The sequence below is a fragment of the Eptesicus fuscus genome, chromosome 17 (assembly GCF_027574615.1).
Source record: "Eptesicus fuscus isolate TK198812 chromosome 17, DD_ASM_mEF_20220401, whole genome shotgun sequence".
In the NCBI taxonomy this organism is placed as follows: Eukaryota; Metazoa; Chordata; class Mammalia; order Chiroptera; family Vespertilionidae; genus Eptesicus; species Eptesicus fuscus.
The window spans coordinates 32346871-32370054 of NC_072489.1; the positions used below are offsets into that span (position 1 = coordinate 32346871).

The 23184-nt window shown below is 41.2% G+C and overlaps 1 protein-coding gene and 1 non-coding gene across 3 annotated transcripts in view; one reads left to right on the top strand and one right to left on the bottom strand.

Moving 5' to 3' along the window:
• PRKG1 (protein kinase cGMP-dependent 1) overlaps positions 1-23184 on the bottom strand; it is a 1119499-nt gene that overhangs the window by 310677 nt on the left and 785638 nt on the right. The gene's annotated exons all lie outside the window — the stretch shown is intronic.
• Positions 1372-1442, top strand: MIR9250-1 (microRNA mir-9250-1). Its single transcript, NR_128947.2, is given in 1 exon segment — positions 1372-1442. It is a non-coding gene; the product is annotated as a microRNA mir-9250-1 (primary transcript).

The window sequence follows — 23184 nt, forward strand, 5'->3', positions numbered from 1 at the left end:
TGCAGGCCATTTGCCCAAGTCTCAGACAGCTTAACTAGCAGACCTTAGAAAGTTAAATATAAACTTGACTCTAACACCCCTCCCACAACAGCCAAACTGTAAAGAAGCCTAGGCTACTGTGCAGTGACGGGTCATTAGAGAGTGACTCTGGAGGACATGAAGCAATCTTGAACGTTCCAGCTGCTGGCGTGATCTCCACAACACCATGTGGAGCACAAGGTCGGCTCACTGAATCCAGACGGTCCAGGAAACGGTGAAAAACAATACATCACTGTTGTTTTTAAACCACTACATTCTGGGGTAGTTTAGCACACAGACATAATCTTAGCGACAGTATATCATCTCCTCTAAAAATAAACTTTTATTATAATCTATGACTGTGACTCAAATAAAACTATCACCTCCATTGACCTGTTTTCTGTATGACATCCTAATTCTTACTATTGACGTGAATAATATTTGGAAGTAGTAGAAGCTACCTTCTTTTTTTGCCAAAATAAAAGAGCCCTCGAGTTTTAGGAAATTAATTTTTCAAAGAAAACCTCTTTATGTTTTAAAGTGGCTTTGTTTCCTCAGAAGTTTCTTAATAACAAGCACATGATTCTTCCTGTGTTGTTTTTTTTCCTCTCAGTCTTAAGGCCTTCTATCACCTGTTAGTTCAAATGGCTAATAACAGGAAGACTATGAAGTTGGAGCAGCCATACTACTACATAAAAACTTAAACACAATAGGTTCTTTTCCAAATATACTTATCTTAACCAATCCCATTTTGACACACATCTGCCAGTGGGAGCATGCTGCTAATTTTCTTTCAGAGAACACCTGTGTCCTTTAAATCTCCAAAACAACTCAGAGATAAGTAGAAATGTTAATCCGTCCAACACGATAGTTTAATGGTAAAAATATAGCCCCAGCAAATTTCTTCTTTTCATAAGTAAAAATGTCTCTCTTAACCCATGGGTAAGTCATGATTATTTCAATACTGCAGGGAAGTCACATGTGGTTGGAATATAAAGTTTGTTTGAATTTACAGAAAATGTAACTGAGGGATGGCATGTTGAGACACCAGCTCAAGCTTAAATTGTGTTATCGATTCCAGTTCCCATTGTTCTGGGCTGCAAACATTGCACAGCTCCTCCGCTGCCTGGAGGCAGGATGCCTTAGGACAGAGGGAGGTAGAGTAGGTCACTGAACAATGGGTTGGAGTTTAGAGGGAAGTGGCGGTTCAAGCTCCGGCCATGTGTGCCCAGGCGTTGCACCTGTGCCCTGAGTTTCTTGGAAACGGCTGAAATAACTTTTGTAACCTTTGGGTTGTCATTGTAACTGTCCTAACTCCCTCTTGTGGATTCTGAGTATAAATTTGCTGTGACACCTGTGGTCAGCACTGCAGTTCGGCCTTTACCGCGGTGAAGTGCTGCAACTGTAGTCGCTGGCCAGCTTAATAAAGGCTCATAAATTTTGATCTCTGTCTCTGGTGGTCGTCTCTTGCGGGTCGCCCCATAACACCATACACGCCCAACCGTGTCTGGAAGATTGGTAGGGTATCTCTCACAGTCTATTGGCATGAGGGACTGATGAACCTTCTGGGGGAAAAGTCATCCTAAGTAAATATGAAGTCATAAAAGCTCAAACCAGTATCAAAGCCTTGGTCAATAGAGAGAAAGACAAAACTCTAAGTACTTCATGGTTATCAGTCATTTGGATTTGTCCTGGGGTGGGAGGAACTAGGACTATGAACCCTTCCTCTGTGTGACTTAGCCGTTTCCTCTATAAATCTTATGAACTATCAGGATGTGAGGCAGAACAGGAGCCAGTATCTCTAATAGAATTAAACACAAAAGGTAAGAGAGGCAATCTCCCCATTTCAGCATCAAACACACAATGACATTTTATTTTTTTTTTTCAATTTTTTTTATTAAGGTATTATATGTGTACATATCTTACCATTGCCACCCCCCACCCCACTCCCATATATGCCCTCACCCCCCAGAGTTTTGCATCAATGACATTTTAGATGCATGGAAGTTCTAGAAGAAAATCTCACTAAAAATGCTGGTGTAGAAGAAAGGAAAGTGGTGAATACTGATGGTGGTAGGAAGATTTTTTTTATGGGGCCATGCATGACAGATCATTGAGATTTTCACAGTAATTAGACAATTGGCAAGGGTAACTGGTTGGAGAGAGAGCCTCTAATGTCACTGTAATGTGTCTCCATTAGGTCAATGGAACTTCAGGAATCTCTGCTTATAAAAATAATGGCAGCCCTGACCCATGTGGCTTAGTTGGTTGGGCATTGTCTGAACACCAAAAGGTTGCTGGTTCAATTCGTGGTCAGGGTACATGCCCAGGTTGTAGGCTCAATCCCTGGTGGGCAACCTGCAGGGGGCAGTGGATCACATCAATGTTTCTCTCTCTCTCTTTCTCTCTCTAAAATTCAATTAAAAAATAATGGCAGCTGGGGTTAGCAAATTAGAGCTAATAAACTCCTTTGTTCATGAATTATTAATTAATTCATTTCTAAAATGCATTAGGAAGTGGATTAGTAATGAGATTTTCCCAAAGGTAGAAACTCTTGTGCTTTAAACTTATGTGTGATGGCTGTAAGTCACATTACTTAATCTTTTGGCAGCTCATCTCCACTTACAGAAAATGGACTAATAACTCCTAATCTACTTCCCAACAGAATTATAATGATCAAAGTGCTTTGTGAAATGTAAACCATGATGATTTAAATTAATGATATCACACAAAATATTTCTCTAAATATCAAACAATCATTTTTGTTGTTGCTGCACAAAAGAGGTGCCCTTTTCTGATGTAAAAGACGGAGACTGAGAAAAATTACTTTCAGAAGCAAATTTCCCACGGGTGTGCAGGCTGCTACGGGGCAACTACAGAAGACTCACTCCCCGTGAGTCCATGTAATTGATGCTTGCTGGGCTTGCACAGGGCACAGCCTGGGAGTTATTAAGCAGTGGCAACGATTTCCTGGCTCACCCTGGTGTGCCCTTGTGGGATTCAGGTACATGTTTTTGAAATTCCTCCCACTCAGTAACCTGCATCAAATTTCAGAACCCAGGTGTCCATTTGAGGCATTCAACTTGGCTGTTTTACAGGAGGGACTGCAGCTGCCTTCCCCAACTTCAGAGATCTATTTTCAAGCCAACATGAGGAGAGATGAGCTCCAGATGGTCACAGCGGAATACCAATATCTATTCTATATACCGGACTTGGGTTCCCTATCGAGGGAGGTTCATTTAAAGTCATGGCCACATAGTTCCAATAGCTCAGTTGGGTTGGTCACGCTGAGAGAGATACAGACTCATGAAATTCCAATAAAGAAAGAAACCTCAGAGAAAATGATTCATGGTAGTTTTCCTGTCTGCAGACAATCCCCTCCTCTCTCCTCCGGCTCTTACAGCACTTTATACCTTTTCTACAACTTCTCACATAAGGCTCTGAATCACAGTTGTGTATATGTCTGCTTCCCAAGAGATAGTAAGATATTGAGGCCAGCAATTTATCTTACTCCTCTCAGGGTGATTTACATGGAGCTGAGCCTCCTTGAGTAAGCCCCGCCCTCACCCTGCCCACTTGAAAAGAAGATTAATAAAAAGTTAAATATATGTGACAGACCAGGATTCTGTTTATTTTTTTCTTATTCAGATAATGTCACAAGAGCCCACATAAAGATACTTATAGCCAAAAGCAAAATTTTATTTACACACAGTTTTCGATGCTGGTTTTATTTCTGTTTTGATATCAACTGAAGGATTTAAGGGGTGACAAAAACAAGGAAGTCTCCAGTCAGAGGGAGGTCAGTAGCGCTGCTGCTGTGTGAGCAGGCCTGCGATAATGTGATAATACGATTAGACAACCCAATTCTGTTTGCCGAGGCCTGTTTCTTAAATAAGTGGCTCAAGCACTTTGTTTTGTCACTGCATGGAAGTCAACGTGCATGTCTGTTTTTTTCAACATGTTTTTTCTTTGACAAAATTCATTATGAAAGACAGCCCCTCAGACTGAAGCTCATTTGGAATTCTCCAAGCAGGCAGCTCTAGTCAGTTTGTCTGGGAAGGAAGGAAAATAACTTGTGACGGGAATACATTCTTCAATGGTCACGCTGGCTATTTCTTTTCTGGTGATGCTGTGGGGAATAGCAAAACGAGACGGTGGGTTGCTTAGAGGACCCCCAGAATTAGGCTGTGTAAGAAAGATGATTATGGAGTCTAATGGCACAGGCTAACGCCCTTTTTTGATCACTAAGAAAAATAATTTAGAGTAGTTGTGTGAGAGCTATCTGGGGTAAAGGCGGTTCCTTTACTCTACTTTCACGTGTACACATTCTAGGCCTGTTGTCCATTTCATGGGGATGACACATAGAGAGAGGGTTTCTTTCTTACAGATGCATCAAAGCAAACGCTCCCTGTTCAGCACAGCATATGGAGCCAGTCAGAATGGTCCCAAAATCTAACCTGTTCACACACAACTTACTTGCAAGTAGAGCGGGGTACATAAGTACTATGGTGTGGATGTGTGTGTCCTCCCCTGACCCCAAAAAATTCAAATGTTGAAATCTGAAAGACCAATGGGATGGTAGTATTAGGAAGCGGGGCCTTTGGAAGTGATTCGTTCCTGACTGTGCAGCTCTCAGGGGTAGGATTGGTGAGCTCTCCCCCTTTCTACCACGTGAGGATACAATGAGAAGTCCCTGCCCCAAAGCCAGCCCTCACCCTCCCATGCAGGCACCCTGACCCCACACTTCCAGGACTGTGAGAACGAAATTTCTTTGTTTATAAACTACTCAGTCTGTGGTATTTTGTTATTGAAGCCCAAATGGACTAAGATAACATAAACATGTATCGATTTAAAAAGAAATATTTATGCACACACTTTTTAAAAGCATACTCTTTGCTACAATGTTTAATTTTCTTTATATCTTCCTGCACTAATTAATATGTACTAGTACAATACACACTTGGAAGCTTATTTAAAAAAAGAATTAAATAAAGAACTGAATTACTTTAACTTAGTTTATACATTTTCCTTAGAAGTAAAAAATATATATAACAAGTCCTCTAGAACAATTTAGCAAAACATGGAGATGATGAGTTTATTTCCAGTTTTAACTGGCCTGTCAACCACTGGAAATTCTGAAAATTCATCTTATCATCTTCTGAGTGTGTTGTTGGCCTAATTATGAGAAACAGCCACTTAACAAGGTAATTCTAATCTGGATGCTATCACTATGGGGTGAGAGGTTGGGGTAATAAAAAAAGAAAGAAAAGCACATTCCAATTACCTGTATGAAAAGTTACTGCTTAGAATATAACATGTGGAACTTAAAGAGTAGGACAAAAATGCTTCAGAAGGAAAATCTTCTTGGTGCAATCTTTTTGAACCTGGTTTAATATTCTTTACATTCCTGTTTCAGATGCTATTATGGAAAGATATTTGATGGGCATGCGCCAGTGATTATAGAGATGTGCTGGGGTAATAATAAAGAAGTAAATTTTGTGGCTTTTAAAAATGCATTTTACTTGGAAGCATGAGATCTTAAAAACCAAATTGAGTTAAAATTTAAATGTATCATAAAACAAATTCTGGTCAAAAATGGTGTTCAGCCCAGCTGGTGTGGCTCAGTGCTTGAGCATCAACCTATGAACCATGAGGTCACTATTCAACTTTCAGTCACAGCACATGCCTGGGTTGTGGGCTCAGTCCCCAGTCGGGGTTTGGGGGCATGCAGGAGGCAGCCAATCAATGACTCTGTCTTATCATTGATGTGTCTATCTCTCTCCCTGTCCCTTCCTCTCTGAAATCAATCCTATCTAATAAAAGAGTAATATGCAAATTTACCGTACCTCCGCTACATCCACAAGCCACGCCCACCAGCCAATCAGGAGTGAGTATGCAAATTAACCCAACCAAGATGGCTGCAGCCACGGAGCGAGCAGGAGGCTTGGGTTTCCCCAGCAATGGAGGAAGCCAAGCTCCCACAGACCTGGCCTCCGCTCAAGGCTACAAAGTTTCAATTATAGAAGATAAATAAATCCCAGATACCAGGGCCTCCCCTTGGGTCGCCGGGGGGCTTGGTCAACCTGCAAACCACCACAGGCCCCTTGCCCAGACCACCCCACATCCCAAGGGAACCCCCACCCTGATCCGGGACACCCTTCAGGGCAAACCAGTCAGACCCCACCTGTGCACCAGGCCTCTATCCTAGCTAATAAAAAAGTAATATGCAAATTTACTATCACTCCAACACACAAGGTGGCTGCCTCCATGTGGACACAAGATGGCCACCACAAGATGGCCAGCAGGGGAGGGCAGTTGGGAGGGACCAGGCCTGCAAGGGGAGGGCAGTTGGGGGTGACCGGGCCTGCAGGGAAGGGCAGTTGTGGGGGACTGAGGCCTGCAGGGGAGAGCAGTTGGGGGGTACCAGGCCTCAAGGGGAGGGCAGTTAGGGGCAAGCAGGTTGGCAGGGGAGCAGTTAGGCCTCAATCAGGCTGGCAGGGGAGGGGTGATCAGGCTGGTAGGCAGAAGCGGTTAGGGGCAATTAGGAAGGCAGGCAGGTGAGCAGTTGGGAGCCAGCAGTCCTGGATTGTTTGAGGGATGTCTGACTGCCCATTTAGGCTCGATCCTACCTTGAGGGGTCCCAGATTGGAGAGGGTGCAGGCTGAGGGACACACACCCCCTCCCCCCATGCATGAATTTTGTGCACCAGGCCTCTAGTAAAAATATATTTTTAAATAAATGCTGTTCAACTAATGGTACCTGTTTACAGTGATAAGCAGAGAAATACATGTTGGAGACCATCACATATTTATTTAGTGGGGATATTTGAAAATTATACCCTAAAAAAATCTGAAAATAAAGTTTTGCAGTTGTTCTGGCAAAAATCTATCCTGGCTTACAAAACTGTTGATCAGATTATTTTAGTCTTTTTTTTTTTTTTTTTTTGGAAAACTGATAACCCTGAAAACAAAGATAATCTGTAGGATGAACCTAAATTCATAAAAACAAAACAAAACACCACATTCTGCCATAGTGTTTTATTTTATGTGGGGCTCCCCACAAGAATACCCCCAAATTTGCATGTGAGTCATTTATTGTGAGCTGACCCCCAAAAGCCACTGGTGGGGAAGAAAATGAAACCCAGGGAATTTTCCTAATTAAGTAAGTTTCCATTGTGGGTAATTCGGCTGAGCATGATTCCACTGAGAAATACAGGGAGCCAGCATAGAATGCTGTTACACCTTCGAGCGGTCACACCCTGCTGGTGGGGTAGTCACCCACCAGCTCCTGCTGGTCATTGGGTCAGGGCTGCTTCCAGAGCCATCAATCCCTTGGCACTTTCTGCCTGCCACATGGGAGGAGAGAGCATGCTGTGGTGGCAAGAGGCCTGCCAGCAACAAACGCAGGTGCTGGCAGCCCGGAGGCTGGGCGTAAAGGAGGGCTCTCTGGGTGGGGCAGCAACACTATTTGCTACCCCAGGTAACTGGCTATTCTAAATGCAATGAAAGTTAGTGGTTTGCCCGAGTGCCTGTATACAGGCTATTAAAGAACAAACAAACACATCTAAAAACCACAAAACATACTCTGAGAGATCTGAGACATGTGTAAGACAGACACTAAATCACATACAGTCCTACAGACTGTGACAGCAGGTGCACCCTTACACCTGCAAAAAGATTACGCAGCCGTCTCTTTAGTCTGATTTGAGAAACAGAAACTTCCACAGACCACAATATCTTCTCTGCTGCATCCCTGCATCCCTGTCCCAGATTCTAAAATGTTTTCCTTTGATATTTGTCACTTTTGCCACTGTGGGTAACTTATTTTTCTGTGTGTGTGTGTGCGCGCACACACGCATGTAATACAAATATACATACCTGTGCACATTCATGTTCTCTCACATATGAGGGGAGTAAATATATTAACAATTTCTGGAAAATTCATTTATTAATGAGCTATTGTTGTGAAAGGAAGGCGGAAAGTGCCACTTTCAAAGGGAAAGGGACTGTCCTGCCTGGAAGGAAAGCTCTAGATCCTGTATTCTATAGCCCTTAGCTTCACACAGCACATTTGGATAAGAAACCAAAGGCAAGGGGCGCTGCGTCACTAGGGCATATGCTCTGAAAAAGAAAGGACTAAAGGAGACGGAGAAGGTAGAAGGACTCTGTGGTAGAAGGACACCTACTCCTGAACTTCGCACTGGATAATACGCAGGGTCGCGCTGCCCTGAGCCACTCCGGCCCGCATCATTCTCACAAAATACAGGATGAACGATGCCCCTGATGTTGTGAAATACAACGTCCCTGGACACACGGTGGTGATGTTTTCTCTTCATTTAACTATTATTTCTAAAGTAAGTAAATGTTATTAAATTATTTTGAAAAATCAACATATTGTAAATACTCCTGAAAAGCTGAAGGCCATCTAGTCAATCGAAACATTTTTAAAAGGAGCTCAGGAGGTGAGCTCTCTATTCAAAGAGAATCTGAAGTGTATTTTACAAAAAAAAGAAGAAAAAAAAGGTTTTTCGAAAGCCAAATGTATGTATTTGGTATATTCAGATTATGACGCATGTTATTTTGTGCATATAACTATTTTTCATTAAAACATTCTCATAGTCCCCCCCCCTCACTGGTCACTAACTGGATGGCCAGAGAGGATGCACTTGGCCACTGAAGCACAGCTCCCTCATCTCATGACCACAGTCAGCACTAACCCCTGAAAGCGATGGCTGGAAGTTCTAGTATTCCTGACATTACAGTTGGAAAATAGAGTTGAATTTTATGGAAAAGGGTACTATTATTTTATGACTTTTTCTTCTAACAAACCAGGCTCCCACAGAGCATAAGTTGTAAGTGGAAAGAAAGGGGTGACTATTTTGATAATTACCATTTTTGAAAGATGCTGTTTGTAGGGCCCAGAGCTTTATGAAGGTGGAGTCTCCAGGCCTTCCCTAACCTGACTCCATCAAGTGTCTAGCACACAGGAGGGGCTGAATGATAGTTGCTAGGTTATTTGATTAAGTGAATAATTTCACACAATCTTCCCAATAGGAATGTGAAGTAAATATTATCTCCATTTTATGGTGGAGAAATTGAATGAAAGAAATTGCATAATTATCTTCAATGACAGACAGCTGGTAAGTACTAGAGGCCTGTGCTTATAACATTTTTTAGGGAGAGAAAAAATGAGTATCTAGTTCACGATGTATGTTTTCTATCATCTAAATTATTTTACCACTAGAGGCCTGGTGCACAAAATTCTTGCACGGGGGCGGGGGAGGGGTCCCCTCGGCCTGGCTCGCGCCCTTGGGGACAATTGGACATCCCCCTCGCAATCCGGGATACTGCATACACCAGAGACCACACTTTTCATACAGGTGAAAGGCATCTTGCTGTTGTATGTGCAGCTACATTTTTGCCCTGATTATAAAGTAGTACATAACATGATCCTTCTGAGGCAGTCGTACCATTTCCCCCATCTAATGGGTGGAAAAACTGAAGCAGAGAGAAGTAATTGGCTTTGTCACACCATTATAAGTGTCAGAATCAGGGCTGACCACAAAATGTGCAAGCCAGAGTCCATGCATGTCAACATCCTGTTTATTCAGTGTTAGAGTAGCCTTGTCAGGTTTTAATTTTTAAATCTAGGCGACTCCTCCCAATATATAGAGTAGGGTCCCTAGGCCTGGCTGGTGATCAGGGCCAATCTGTGGGGCGACCGGCGGGAGGGATGATGGGGGGGGGCCTTGCTGGCACCCGCCTTGGCTGGCAGCCTGGTGCTGCCCGCTGGCCAGCCCTGCCTCCCACTGCCACCAGTCGCCTCCCTCTGGGGGTGGGCAGATGCTCAATGCAGGAGCTGCCCCTGGTCAATTTGCATATTAGCGTTTTATTATATAGGATAACTTGCTATAGTTTATATGATGTCTTAAATCAGATGCCTTTGTTGTTGTTGTTAGGAGGTTGCTTAAAGGACTGGCAAAGCCCTCATTAAATACTGGCAGGCTTTGGAATTTTAGTGCTTTTTTGAAAGATTAACATTTCAAATACAAGTGAACACACAATTTGCTTCAACAATGTGGTAGGTTTGCAGATAATGAATTTACGCAAAGATGGTGAAAATATTAAAATCACTTCACAGTTGTATGATATTTTGATGTTACTATCCTACTATTTTAGGGCTTTCTGCTCTCTTGCATAAATTATCCAACTTCTACTTTCACCATGCAGGCAGTTTTTAAAAAGTTGAATACCCATGTATTTTTACTGAAACAGAGCAGTGTGCTGAAGAATGCATGAGGCAATATTTTTATCTTTTTTCATAAGCACACAGATTTGTGGCAAAGGGAGGGCGAATCATATTCAGAAAAATTTCCCAGACAGCTGAGCAAGATTGGAAATAGTCACTATAAAACCAAACTACAAAGTTTGCCCAGTAAGCAAGATGTAGTGAATATGTCTGCCTAGCATTTAGGGGTACTGGTATACTTGGCTCAAATCTTCTCACAGACACACTGGCCATGTACCTTCATTTTTCCATCCAGTGTCTAGAACAGATGAATGAGGGCCCAAGGAAAGTGGAGACTTTTACTTCAAGGTAGTGGAACATTTAGTGCAATAAAGTGTGAAGATAGAGAACTTGCTTCCAAAAATAATTATGCAAACAAATGATACGATATGAAAATTATGCATTATTCAACAACTAGAGGCCCGGTGCATGACATTCATGCACTGGGAGGGGGGGGGGGAGAGTCCCTCAGCCCAGCCTGTGCCCTCTTGCAGTCCAGGATCCCTCTGGGGATGTCCAACTGATGGCTTAGGCCCGTGGGAAGTGGGCCTAAGCCGTCAGTCGGACATCCTTAGCCCTGCCACCACTGCTGCATGTGGCTGAGCGATGCTCCCCCTGTGGGAGCACACTGACCAACAAGGGGCAGCTCCTGCATTGAGCGTTTGCCCCCTGGTGGTCAGTGTGTGTCATAGCAACCAGTCATTCCTCCATTCAGTCAATTTGCATATTACCCTTTTATCATATAGGATTATGGGAAACATTTAAAATTTTGGTGTTTTGATTATTCTGTTACTTGTATTAATTTAATAACAATTCAGGCTATGAAGATAGATAGCTGATAGATAGATGACAAATAAAAAATAAACTTCAATGAACTTAATTCCTTCACAAACAGACAACAGTTTGGTAATTACCAGAGGTATAGGGGAGTAGGGGAGGTACAGTGGGTAAAGGGGGGGATAAATGGTGATAGGAGAAAACTTGATTTGGGGTGGTGAATACACAATATACAGATGATGTGTTATAGAATTGGACCCCTGAAATACATATAATTTTATTAACTAATGTCACACCAATAAATCCAATAAAGATAAAAATTAAACAAAAAAACCCTCTTCAATTAACTTAAAAACAAAACAAAACAGAATTCTCACATAATCAAATTTTGACTGCACCACACTTTTAAGGATAGAAGTTGATTCTATTCTAAACAACAATAATTATAACAATAAAAACAACTTCTAAAATACAGCCTTTGGTAAGCAAAAATTACTAGTAAAAGTAATTTCATGAATTTTATTAACCTATAATTATGGTATTATTCAATGAAAAAATTATTATTTTAAATTCTATATCACAAATTATCAAAGTAAGATTGAATAATATTTATTATGTTTAATAAGGGAGAAAGGGGAACTGAAATCTCCTAAAGGTATAATCTTCATTACTAAATAAAGTAATTAGATATTTGAGATTAAACATGTAAATTCTAGTTAATCAATGTTTTATTGTACCTTCCTAAAAAAAAAAAAAAATGGGTACATAAATCACTATATGGCCTTAAGAAGTAGATGTCATGCAGAGTATTATAAAAAAAAAAAGGGGGGGTACAAATTTTAATTTTTCAATTAATTTTGATTTTTAAAGTTATATTGCTCTAACTGGTTTGGCTCAGTGGATAGAGTGTTGGCCTGTAGACTAAAGGGTCCCAGGTTCGATTCCGGTCAAGGGTATGTACCTTGGTTGTGGGCACATCCCCAGTAGGGGGTGTGCGGGAGGCAGCTGATTGATGTTTCTCTCTCATCGATGTTTCTCTCTCTCCCTCTCCCTTCCTCTCTGTAAAAAATCTATAAAATATATTTAAAAAATAAAGTTATAGAAGTAGACTGACACTAAGAAGATACATTCCTTGTAAAATTGTCAATATCCAATTATTTTTATCCTAAATCCAGTAATAAGCATCCTAATAATTTGGAGGAAACAATTATATAATGATAAACTAATGATGCTAAAAATGTGTCATAACACTGCCAACCTTGGGCTAGGATGGTGGCTTCCATGCCCTGACTTGAGACATAGGGTTTGCATGCCCATATCTAGGTTCCTGTCATGGGAAGTGGGCAGCAAAGGTGGTCAATAGGTGGGAAAAGAGGGGGTGCAGACCAGGCTCAGGGGATTGGAGAGCCCAGAACTAGTCCTGGGTATGCATGGAGGCAAGGGGAGGTTTATATAAATCCAAAGATGGAATTATTAAGAATTTCAGGACAGTAGCTACAGAACAGTAAACTCCAAGCATGGGGTTCTTCTGGGCACTGAACCTTGTGGGATTACACTCGTCCCACAACCAGAAAGCTGGCCCTCGTCAGAATGGCTATGAGTCAGAATAGTGCTGAAAGTAAACATATGGCTTAACTTGTTTTCTATCATGCTACCATACCCATATTCTAAAAGGAGGTCATAGAAATCTTTATGAAATACAAGCTCAGAAGGACGGAAGAAGTCTGAGAGTGTATAGCAAAACTAAGTGAAATGGCACTCAAGTAATCAGAAGCTTCAATGAAGCTTAGTTGAGAAGATACTTCAGAGAAAGTCAAGGATGGGAAGACCAGTGGGTCTACAGTAAACAACTACCTCCTGGTTCAGAGAAAGGAGAAAATGATCAGAAGTCATTTTCACGGAAACCTGGTGGTTGAGTTTGGCTGGTGGAGAGGAGCCAGTGCTGTGGAGAGGATTGTATGTGCTGGGGACTGGAGCATGCTCGTGAGCAATTGTTATCTATCGGGAATTTAGTTAAGTTAGACGTCAAACCTCTCATTGGTTGGAATTACTTGTGGTCTAGGTATTTAAACCACAAAAATCACTACATTCAAGGTTGTGAAAGTTGGTGGGGACAGAGCATGAAGAAACCTGGAAGTCAAGGTATGAGTATTTTATTTTGTAGGCAATGGGGAGCCATTAATCTGATCCCTCTGCTTCTTCATTGACATGAATCTGACAGAGTTATGGAGGATTGCATTGGAAGAAAACTGATAGGAGAAAATCACCAGGTCACTGCAACAGACAGAGAAAAAATAATAAAGGAGGACAAGAAAGATGCAAGGCACTCCACAAGAACAATTAACCAATTAGGAAACTGATTTGATGAGTTGGGATTAGGGATGGGATGGGGAAGTATTAAAAAAATATCTCCCAGGTTAAATCCTTACATGCTGGGAAGATGGCGAGACAATGTCACAGATAACAAACATAAAAGAGCAGATGAAGAAATTGACTTGACAAAATGATGAGTTCAATTTTAAACGTGTGTGTTTTAGTACCAGGATATGCCCATAGGTCTGGGCCAGTGTTCGGCAAACCGCAGCTCGCGAGCCACATGCGGCTCTTTGGCCCCTTGAGTGTGGCTCTTCCACAAAATACCACGGCCTGGGCGAGTCTATTTTGAAGAAGTGGCGTTAGAAGAAGTTAAGTTTAAAAAATTTGGCTCTCAAAAGACATTTCAATCATTGTACTGTTGATATTTGGCTCTGTTGACTAATGAGTTTGCTGACCACTGGTCTGGGCTAAATGAGAATTGGAAGTTCAGGGGTAAGAACCCAGTTAGAGATCATACTAAGATAATAGTCTGTCTAGCAATCCTCCACTAATCATGAGAGTTTAAGGAAATGAATTGGTTTTAAGTGTGAGGAGGAAGAAACCATAGAGGAGAGAATGAAGGAGAAATCCCTGGGGAACATAAGTAGATGGAAGGTGAGGGAAAGGGGAGGAATCAGAAAAGAAGTCAGAGGGTATCCAACAAATCATAATGTATCCGTTAAATAAGATCTCTTTAACAAAGAAACTTTCATTCCTGAGCATCATTGAAAATCTAGAGTCAAGCAGACTTACTTAAGAAAACATTAAAAAAAAAAAAGAATACTTTCACATCATGTCACTTGGTTCAGGAAGTTTAGCACCTTACTTCCTAACAATGAAAACCTGCTATTTACAAAAGCCCCTTAAGGAGCAGAGTCAAAGCACTGACTGTCAGAACTGCATTGCCTTAGGACAAAAGCCATGGCAAACATTTGCTCATTGACTCTCTTTCAAAACCAATTATCTTGGGCTGTTCAGGGAAGAATCCTTTCATGTTACTTTGATTTTTTTTCCTTCTTTTCTTGTTTCTTTTTTCTTTTCTTTGTTTTTTTGTTTTTGTTTTTGTTTTTTTTTGTAGTAAGGTAACTGAGAAATAAGAAATAGTTTTTTTTTTTCTTCAATTCCATAGTCTTGAAAATGTTTTTAAAACATCTAGGTTGTTTCTAGATTGATTAGTAGGATTAACATTATGACTCACAACCCTACTTTCTAACACCTGGTTAACAGTCTGTAAATTTGATTTAATAATAACGTGGTTTATGTGGCATACAATAACACATATCTTTCGTAAATATATAAAGTATTTTCTTTCTGTCTGTCTTTACTATTGTGTACAGGTCAGACTATCTATAGGTTTGTTTGGTTTGGGAACTTTCCATTTCCCCTATAGGAGTTTTGTTTTGAATGCTGATGGTTTTCTGGTTCCAAAGCAGTCACAGAATAACATGCCTTCTATTTAAAAAAAAAAAAAAAACAACAACACACACACAATTATACAGAATGTTCATAAACACTGATGACTACAAATCTGGCCTATGATAAGCAATGCATTTTAAGTTATGTTGACCCAGAGCACATCAAACACATGCCCGTATGTATGTATATAATGCCATGGTAGGATTCCTCATTATTGCTGGAAACTGCAGCTACAGGGAGACTGACAATCAGTGGAAAGGTGTCTCTAAGGGAACACGGACTTAAAGGAGGAGCAGGCTTATAAGGCAGAGATGTAAACACAGGTGGCACAGAACACCTGAAATGCAAAAACCATGCCCTGAGAATACACACTGGGGGAGAACGATGTTTTCAGTCACTTAGAGAGTGATTAGCTTTGATGGTGTCAATTTTCATAAGCAAAGAAATACATTTATTAAGCAAGGTGCAATCACGACATGTCAGTAGCAAGACAAAATGCTTGCACTGGAGTGGGACAGATTTAAAGTCGTATTGCAGGATTTAGTCGGAAAGCATTTGAAAACAATCTGTCCATTAAAGACCCCAAAATATTATAAATACAAATAGAGCAATAAAATTATTCATTGGAAAAACAAATCTGAGAAAATGCCCTAAGCACATTTAAATTAGAAAAATTTGCCCAGTGTAGGAGCCTCATTCACTCAACAAAGTCCTTCCTATGAGCACTCATTATAACATCGAAAGGATCTAGCTGATCTCTGACCTCTCAGCAGAATTCTCACCTTCAGGTTCTTGCCTTAGAAGCTTAACCCTTTGCACTCGCTTGCTTTTTTCTTGATTCCTGCTACCGATGCTAACCGTGTCAAGTCACACTCAACATCCAAGTGCAAAAGGTTAATAAATATTCATACAGGTCTTTGGGCTTTCTGGAGCTTCGAAGAAGTGTATGTTATTTGTGCCAGGAGCTGGTACTCATTTGAGAAGCCTGGATGGTCTAAGGCAGTGGTCGGCAAACTCATTAGTCAACAGAGCCAAATATCAACAGTACAACGATTGAAATTTCTTTTGAGAGCCAAATTTTTTAAACTTAAACTTCTTCTAATGCCACTTTTTCAAAATAGACTCGCCCAGGCCGTGGTATTTTGTGGAAGAGCCACACTCAAGGGGCCAAAGAACCACATGTGGCTCGCGAGCCGTAGTTTGCCGACCACTGGCCTAAGGGATGGTGTCTTAAAGTAGGGACCTGTCCACACGTGTTGGCACAAAGGGCAAAGTCCTGGAGGGAAAGGTGGGCGGCGGGGGGGGGGGAATGGGGGGGGTGTAGGCAGGACACTGCAAAGCTAGTGATAGGATTCAGGACAAGGTTACTCTAAAACATGGCTCCCTGACATAATGGATGTTTTAAGCTGAAGGGGTTTGAGAAAAGGGCAGAAGCAGGAAGGTCATGCTGACCTTTCCTTGTCTCCTCCCCTGAAACAGTCATAAAACCCTCATGGGAGAGGTGCCCTCTCTGTACCTGGACAAAAGGAGCATCCTTCTCTCTAAAGAAGATGGGATGCCAAAAAGAAACTAGCCAACGAGTTTTAAGTTTCCCTCAGCTTACCACACTCACCTCATCCTCCCTGACCTTTCAGATCTCTACACGACTGCCCACTTTTCATCAAATCCAGCATAGAAATAGTCAGGGTTAACTATTTCTTCTGGTCTACAGTTCTTTAGGAAGGCTGCCGTATCACATAAAACTTACATTAAACAATGTTCTATGCATTTCTTCTGCTTAATCTCTGTCCATTTACTTTTCAGACCCAACTAGGGATTCAGAGGGGGTTGAGGAAAATGTTTTCTTCCTTGTACTATGAACACCTGTCTCTTTGGGAGGTAATAATAGAGCAGAGAAAGAAATGCCTCCCAGAAACCCAATGCTGGGTATTTTCAGACAAAAAGAAATGAATTTCAATAGGTTTTAAGAGTATTTATTTTTTAATTTATTATTTACCAATATACCTCTCCTGGCCACAAACCATGCTTTTCACTGTGTTTATATCAAAACTAACTTCCTCTGATGTTCAAGGTGCTCCAGGAACAGGCCATGCCTCCCCCAGCTGCTCTGTTTCATCACACCCTCCACAAGTCAGTACATCTCACTGCCCCATGGGCGGCCATGTTGTGGATGCCTTCACCTTTATTCTCTTCTCCTGGAAAGCTGACTTCCCCCTACTTACTAATCAAAAGCCATCCTTGTATAAGTCATCCTTACCTTTTCCAGAATTGTTGCATTTGTCTAACTCTGACCTCCTACACTAATACAAGTTATTCTTCAGTCCCTCACCCTTCCACCAACATTACTTATTCATTATTTATCCACTAGCCACTGGTGCACATGAGCCCTGGGTATGCAATAATGAGCAAAACCTCCAAACTCAAGGAAATTCTGATGTGTAGTCAAGAGTAAGACACAAATAGAATTGGACTTTAATTTTATTTACTAAAAAATGTAACTTAATTTTCTTTGTATTTGTTAACCTTGTCTTAGTCTTTCAAGTTCTTAGAGGGCAGAGATCTTAGAACTCAATGATTTTTACAGTCTTATTTACAGTAGCAAGATATGGAAGCAATCCAAGTGTTCATCAGTAGATAAAGAGATAAACAGAAGAAGTGGTACATATATTCAATGGAATATGACTCAGGCATAAAAAAAGAATGAAATCTTGCCATCTGCAGCAACATGGATGGACCTAGAAGGTATTGTGCTGAGTGAAATAAGTCAGGCTGAGAAAGACAAATATCTTATAATTTCACTTATCTGTGGAATATTAAAAAACAAAATAACGAACAAACAACACAGAAACAAACTCATAGATACAAGAACATTCTGATGGTTGCCAGATTGGAAGGTTTGGGGAGGATCTGTGACAAAGCAGATGGGATTAAGAAATACAAATTGGCAGTTACAAAACAGTCATGCAGATGTACAGTACAGCATCGGGAATATAGTTAATAATATTGTAATAACTATGTATGGTGTCACATGGGTACTAGATTTATCAGGGTAATCACTCTGCAAATTATAGAAATGTCTAATCTCTATGTTGTACACCTGGCACTAATAAAATATTGTATGTTAACTGTAATTGAAAAATAAAAATAAATATTTTAAGAAAGAAGGTTTAAAAGTAAAAATGAAAAGGATTGGGGACTAGAGGAGGCAGTAACATTTCCGATGACAAAGGTAGCATGCTGCAACTACCATGTTCATTTGTCTATGTAATCTCTACTGCTCATACTGTCAAGGTTCCTTTTCTGATGTGGGTAAGACCAGGTCAAGGGCTACATCTACTTTTTTTAACATATAATTTCTCCTAATATAGTGAAACATTAGGTGGGAGAAAAGGTCTCTTTAAATCAAAGTCCAAAAGAGCCATTGGCTTTTGTCACTTCCTGAGTTTAATACCTTCCCACAGGGATGTGTGTATATAAATTCTATGTAGAAGCTGGGTCTCTGGAAAGGGCACATTTCAGAGCCTCTGAACATCTATGGACACACCCATTGGGACACCGATTTGGAGGGAATCAAATCTACAAAATTAAACCAATCCCAGGCTATTATGCTAATGTCTAATTCAACACCTAACATCAGGAATATTCCTTTCCTAAGGTCCTCCTCATTTTCTCCAATAAGCAGAAGCTTTTGTTCTAGCAAATGGACCACATCGGGAAAAGGAAGAAAAGCCGTGCTGGGGATACCTGTTTACAGCAGCTCCACGGGAAGCAAGAAGAAAAGCCAAGGGAATATTAAAAGCAGAGTGAAAAGGCCAGAAAAACAACCTCTTGCCTATGGAGATAAAGACCAGCTAATCCATTAAGGTCAGCAATTCAGTGCAAACGTGTTTAAAGCATTTTGGGGAAAGCCTGTTAGCACAGCACAGAACAGGCTTTTACTAGATTAAAAGCATAGGCTCTTAGAGGCAGACCAAGAATCACATCTTGCCTCCTTCACCATCCTTGACATCATAGCTGAAATACGGAAGGCATAGAGTAAACGTTAGCTAATAAACAGATGCCCAAATGCACAGGTATGTAAACGGACACTTAAACTATGATACTAGAGATGCAAAGTGGTATAAAGAGGTTCTTTTTTTTTTTTTCAGACTTGAAAAGGTTAGCTAAGGATTAAAGGATACTCAAGTCAAATCACATTTATATTTGTGCTCAGATTTTAAAAGAATCCTTCACTTTAGTTATGTAGGTAATGATAACTAGGATGAAGACATTTTTCTCTGCATATTAGTTTTTGCTGCATGTGCATATTTTTCTTTTATGTCATTAAATCAGTGTGTCCCTCTAGCTGGATTTTCCCACTTTCAAACACACATGGGCTTCTTGTCCATTCTGACCAGTATTCAAGACAACACAGTTAACAGAGATGCTAGCTGTACATTTCACTTGTTCTGTAGCACAGGGAGTGTCACCCTGGCGGGTGGGGGGAAGTGCTTATGATGACTTCCTCTCCATTGGCTTCATAAGCACCCTAGCTGCTATGCACCCCTGTATGCATCTACATTTTGCTACCTTTGCAGAAAAGTGAGAAACATTGAGAAGAAGAAAACTTTGAAAATCTGGCTCCAAAGAGAAAGGGTTTAAGTACAGCTTTCAACATTCTAATGAGCAGTTTACTTCCCTGCAGCTGATTGCCCTGGAATGCAATAAAATCAAGAAACACAAACAAACCCAGAATTGATTAGCTCTTTTCCTCCCCTGTTCCCAACTACGGTTCACTTAAAAAAAAAAAAATCACAGCGGGGAGTGCAGCATTTTGTTCATTGGTATGTGTGGCCCCTCCGGGGGGGCACTGTTCACTGCACAGGCCCCTCCTTCAGTGTTGGCTATAATCACAAAGGGGCGACGCTGAGGCCTCCAAAGTGGCTGGTAACACAGGTGTCTTGTCTACGCTGCCATCCGATAAGATGACAGATGTAAAACTACATGTAAAACGGCTTTGAAAATGGTAACTCAGGGCACAAAATGATTGTCAGTTGCTCACAGGTGGAAGTATTAACTAATATTATCATACAGTGTGAGTCCTGAACAGGGCTATCCACCAGAACCAGGTGCCTCTGGATTTGGCATGTTTCTGCCTCTCTAGCTTCTGTTTCATGATTATAGTGAACCGGAAACCTCTAAAGAATCAAACTGAGTTTGTCTTGCCTACAAAATAATCAAATAAACTGTGAAAATGCAGGAGAGAGAACACCTGAAAAGGCTAGACCTGTCCCAGTGGCGAGTGTGAGCACTGGAAGGACCACCAGGGGCAGCAGCCACGGTTGGCTGAGCACTTCCTACCGCTCAGGCATTGTTCCAAGCCCTTCATTTGGAACAGTTCATGAAATCATCACAACGGCCTTACGAAGGGGGTTCTATTTTAATGGCCACCTTACAGAAGAGGAAATGGATACCCCCTCCCACCCTCCCAAAAAAAAGGCTTTAAATCTGCATGAGCCAATTTTTCTCATACCTGTGACTGGAGGAGAAGACAGGATTTAAATCTCGGCAGCCTGACTGACTGAACGCTGTGGCCTCCCATACAAATTAGCAACAGCTTTGCAGTGAACACCAACAAATATTTAATGGGTGACTTCAGAGATATGTACACATCGTTTCCCAGCTAGTCAATGGAAGGGTAGAATTCCATGTCCCAATTCTCAGAATCTGTGACTGTTACCTTATACAGAAAAACAAACGTTGTAAATGTGATTAAGGACTGTGAGATGGGGGGATTATCCTTGATTGTCTGAGTGGGCCCTAAATGTAATCCCAAGGATCCACATAGGAGAGAGGCAGGAGGGTCATGGTGGGAGAAGGTGGTGGTGGGACAATGAAAACAGACTTTGCAGTGTTGTGGCCGGAAGTCAAGCTATGTGAGCAGCCTCTAGGAGCCGGAAGAGGCAAAGGATAGATTGTCCCCTGGCGCCTCCAGAGGGAACCAGCCCGCTGACACCTTTGGGTTAGCCCCTTAAGACTCACTTTAGACCTCAGAACTTGAAGAGAATATGTGTTGTTTGAAGCTACCGAATTTGTAGTAATTTGTTGCCATTTTTTTCCTAGCTATCCAATAAATGCTTTTAGCATTTCCCATGATGACAAAATAACAGGAATACACCTTGATGATGGTCTGCGTGTCAGTTTTCTAAGTAGCACTGAAATTCCTGCATCTCAGGCAAACCTTATTTCTTATGAAAATATCATAAATGGAAAAGAGGAAGAGATCGTTGAAGCAGGAGAAAATGATTCTCTGCTTGAGATTTAGAAACAAAATCACTCATATGCGGGATATAGAACTGAAACTCGTAGACACAGACAATATGGTGGTGATCAGAGGGAAGGGAGATGGGGAGATAGTAAAGGATAAGGGGGCCAAATATATGGTGATGGGAGATGATTTGACTTTGGGTGGTGGGCACACAATGCAATAAACAGATCAAGTATCAGACACATGCAGTTGAAACCTATCTAATCTTATTAACCAGTGTCACCCCAATCATTTAATTTTAAAAAATAAATAAGAAGAAGCAAATTCAATTTCGTGCTTGCAAGATGACTTGCTTGGGCTGAAAAAATGGGCAGGCTGGAAATATACATAACTGTATCCCTCACAGCAGAACACGTTATCACAGTTTACATGGAGTAAGTAGCAGAAGACACCCATACTCAGTGGTCGGCAAACTGCGGCTCGTGAGCCACATGTGGCTCTTTGGCCCCTTGAGTGTTCTAACGCCACTTCTTCAAAATAGACTCGCCCAGGCCCAAAACTGACTTCTGTGCATGGGCCACAAAGTTTCAATCGCACTGAACGTGTGCGCCCGCTCGTGGTATTTTGTGGAAGAGCCACACTCAAGGGGCCAAAGAGCCGCGTGTGGCTCGAGAGCCGCGGTTTGCTGACCACTGCCCATACTCAACTGAATGTAACCACTAAAACCATGATGGCTACCTAATTATCAAACCCAACTTTAAGATGGCCAATAAAGAAATGTATCTCCCCTCCTCACCCCCCGCTCCAAGAATATATCCAGCTACCCTAGAACAGAAAATGAGAATGTCTATACAACACACTCTCTCAAAGACATACCAGATGAGTGATAGGGGCTAGGTCAGAACTCAGTCTAGACTTGCCAGATATGTACTTTAATGCTCACCCAAAGATGGAGAAGGTCGCAGAACCTTTGACATATTTCCAACCTTTACTATATTCCTTAGTCTGACAACCAAAGAAATAGTATGCTACTAACAGGTGTAGGAATAATAAACCCTACAACCTAATGCCAAATGATTAATTCATACTGCCAAATTGTATTTGTTTTTTAAAAAAAACAATTTATTATTTACTATAGCTACTTTTAAAAAATTTAACACTCATCTGGTTTAGAGTCATCTAAATGTGTGAGGTGGAGTGATGGTTTGCCTTTCCCTTTCCAAAATATTGTACATGAGAGAACATAGTAAAACAACTGCTGTTTTTGAAATGAAAACAATTTTGAAAGCCTGCATTTTACCACTTGCTTTTGAACAATAAAAAAAATAATAAACTTGGATAAAGGGACAGATGCTTAAGACAGCAAATTTACAATCCCCCCTAATACCCCCCCCAAAGGACCATAAAAGATAAGCGTGTGATGAGATAACCAGCTGTGAAGGCTGTTTAGTAGAGCCGAGACCGTTTCTCTCCCAAATCAGCCTTTTCCTTGAGGCTCTTACAATGCCCGCACCACACATTCGGCAATAAATGTATCTGATGGCTGCCCAGATATAAGATGCCAAGTCCCATGAAATACCTTGTGTACAGTTCTTTAGTATTTTGAAAAGTTATTGTTTTCTTGGCAAACATGCCTGAGCTACGACTGCTAAAACTCATGAAGTCACCACTGTGCTAAAGGGTTATCAGTCTAGTGAAAAACCTTCCAGCCACGTTAAAGTAGACCAGGTACTAACTAATACACAACTGCGAATGGTGTGCAAGACACTTCTCAACCTGTGCTATGCGTGGGATGAGCGTTTTCTCTTTCCTTGCCATTTGGTTGTTCTGCAGGTGTTTTTGTTTAGGCGAACACGTTCCTGGAGCCGCACTCCATGTAGCAGATGTTAAACACTAGTCTTCCATTTGGGGGTTGGATAATTCTTTGTAATGTTGTTGCCTTTTTGAAGTTTAGGCACTCATAGAATATTCATTTACTATCCATTGTACACAATTTAGAGTAGTCCGTGGCACAGAACAGGTGCCCACGAAATCATTGCCAGCCCTGTGCTGAGATACACAGATGATGTATCAGAAAGAACACC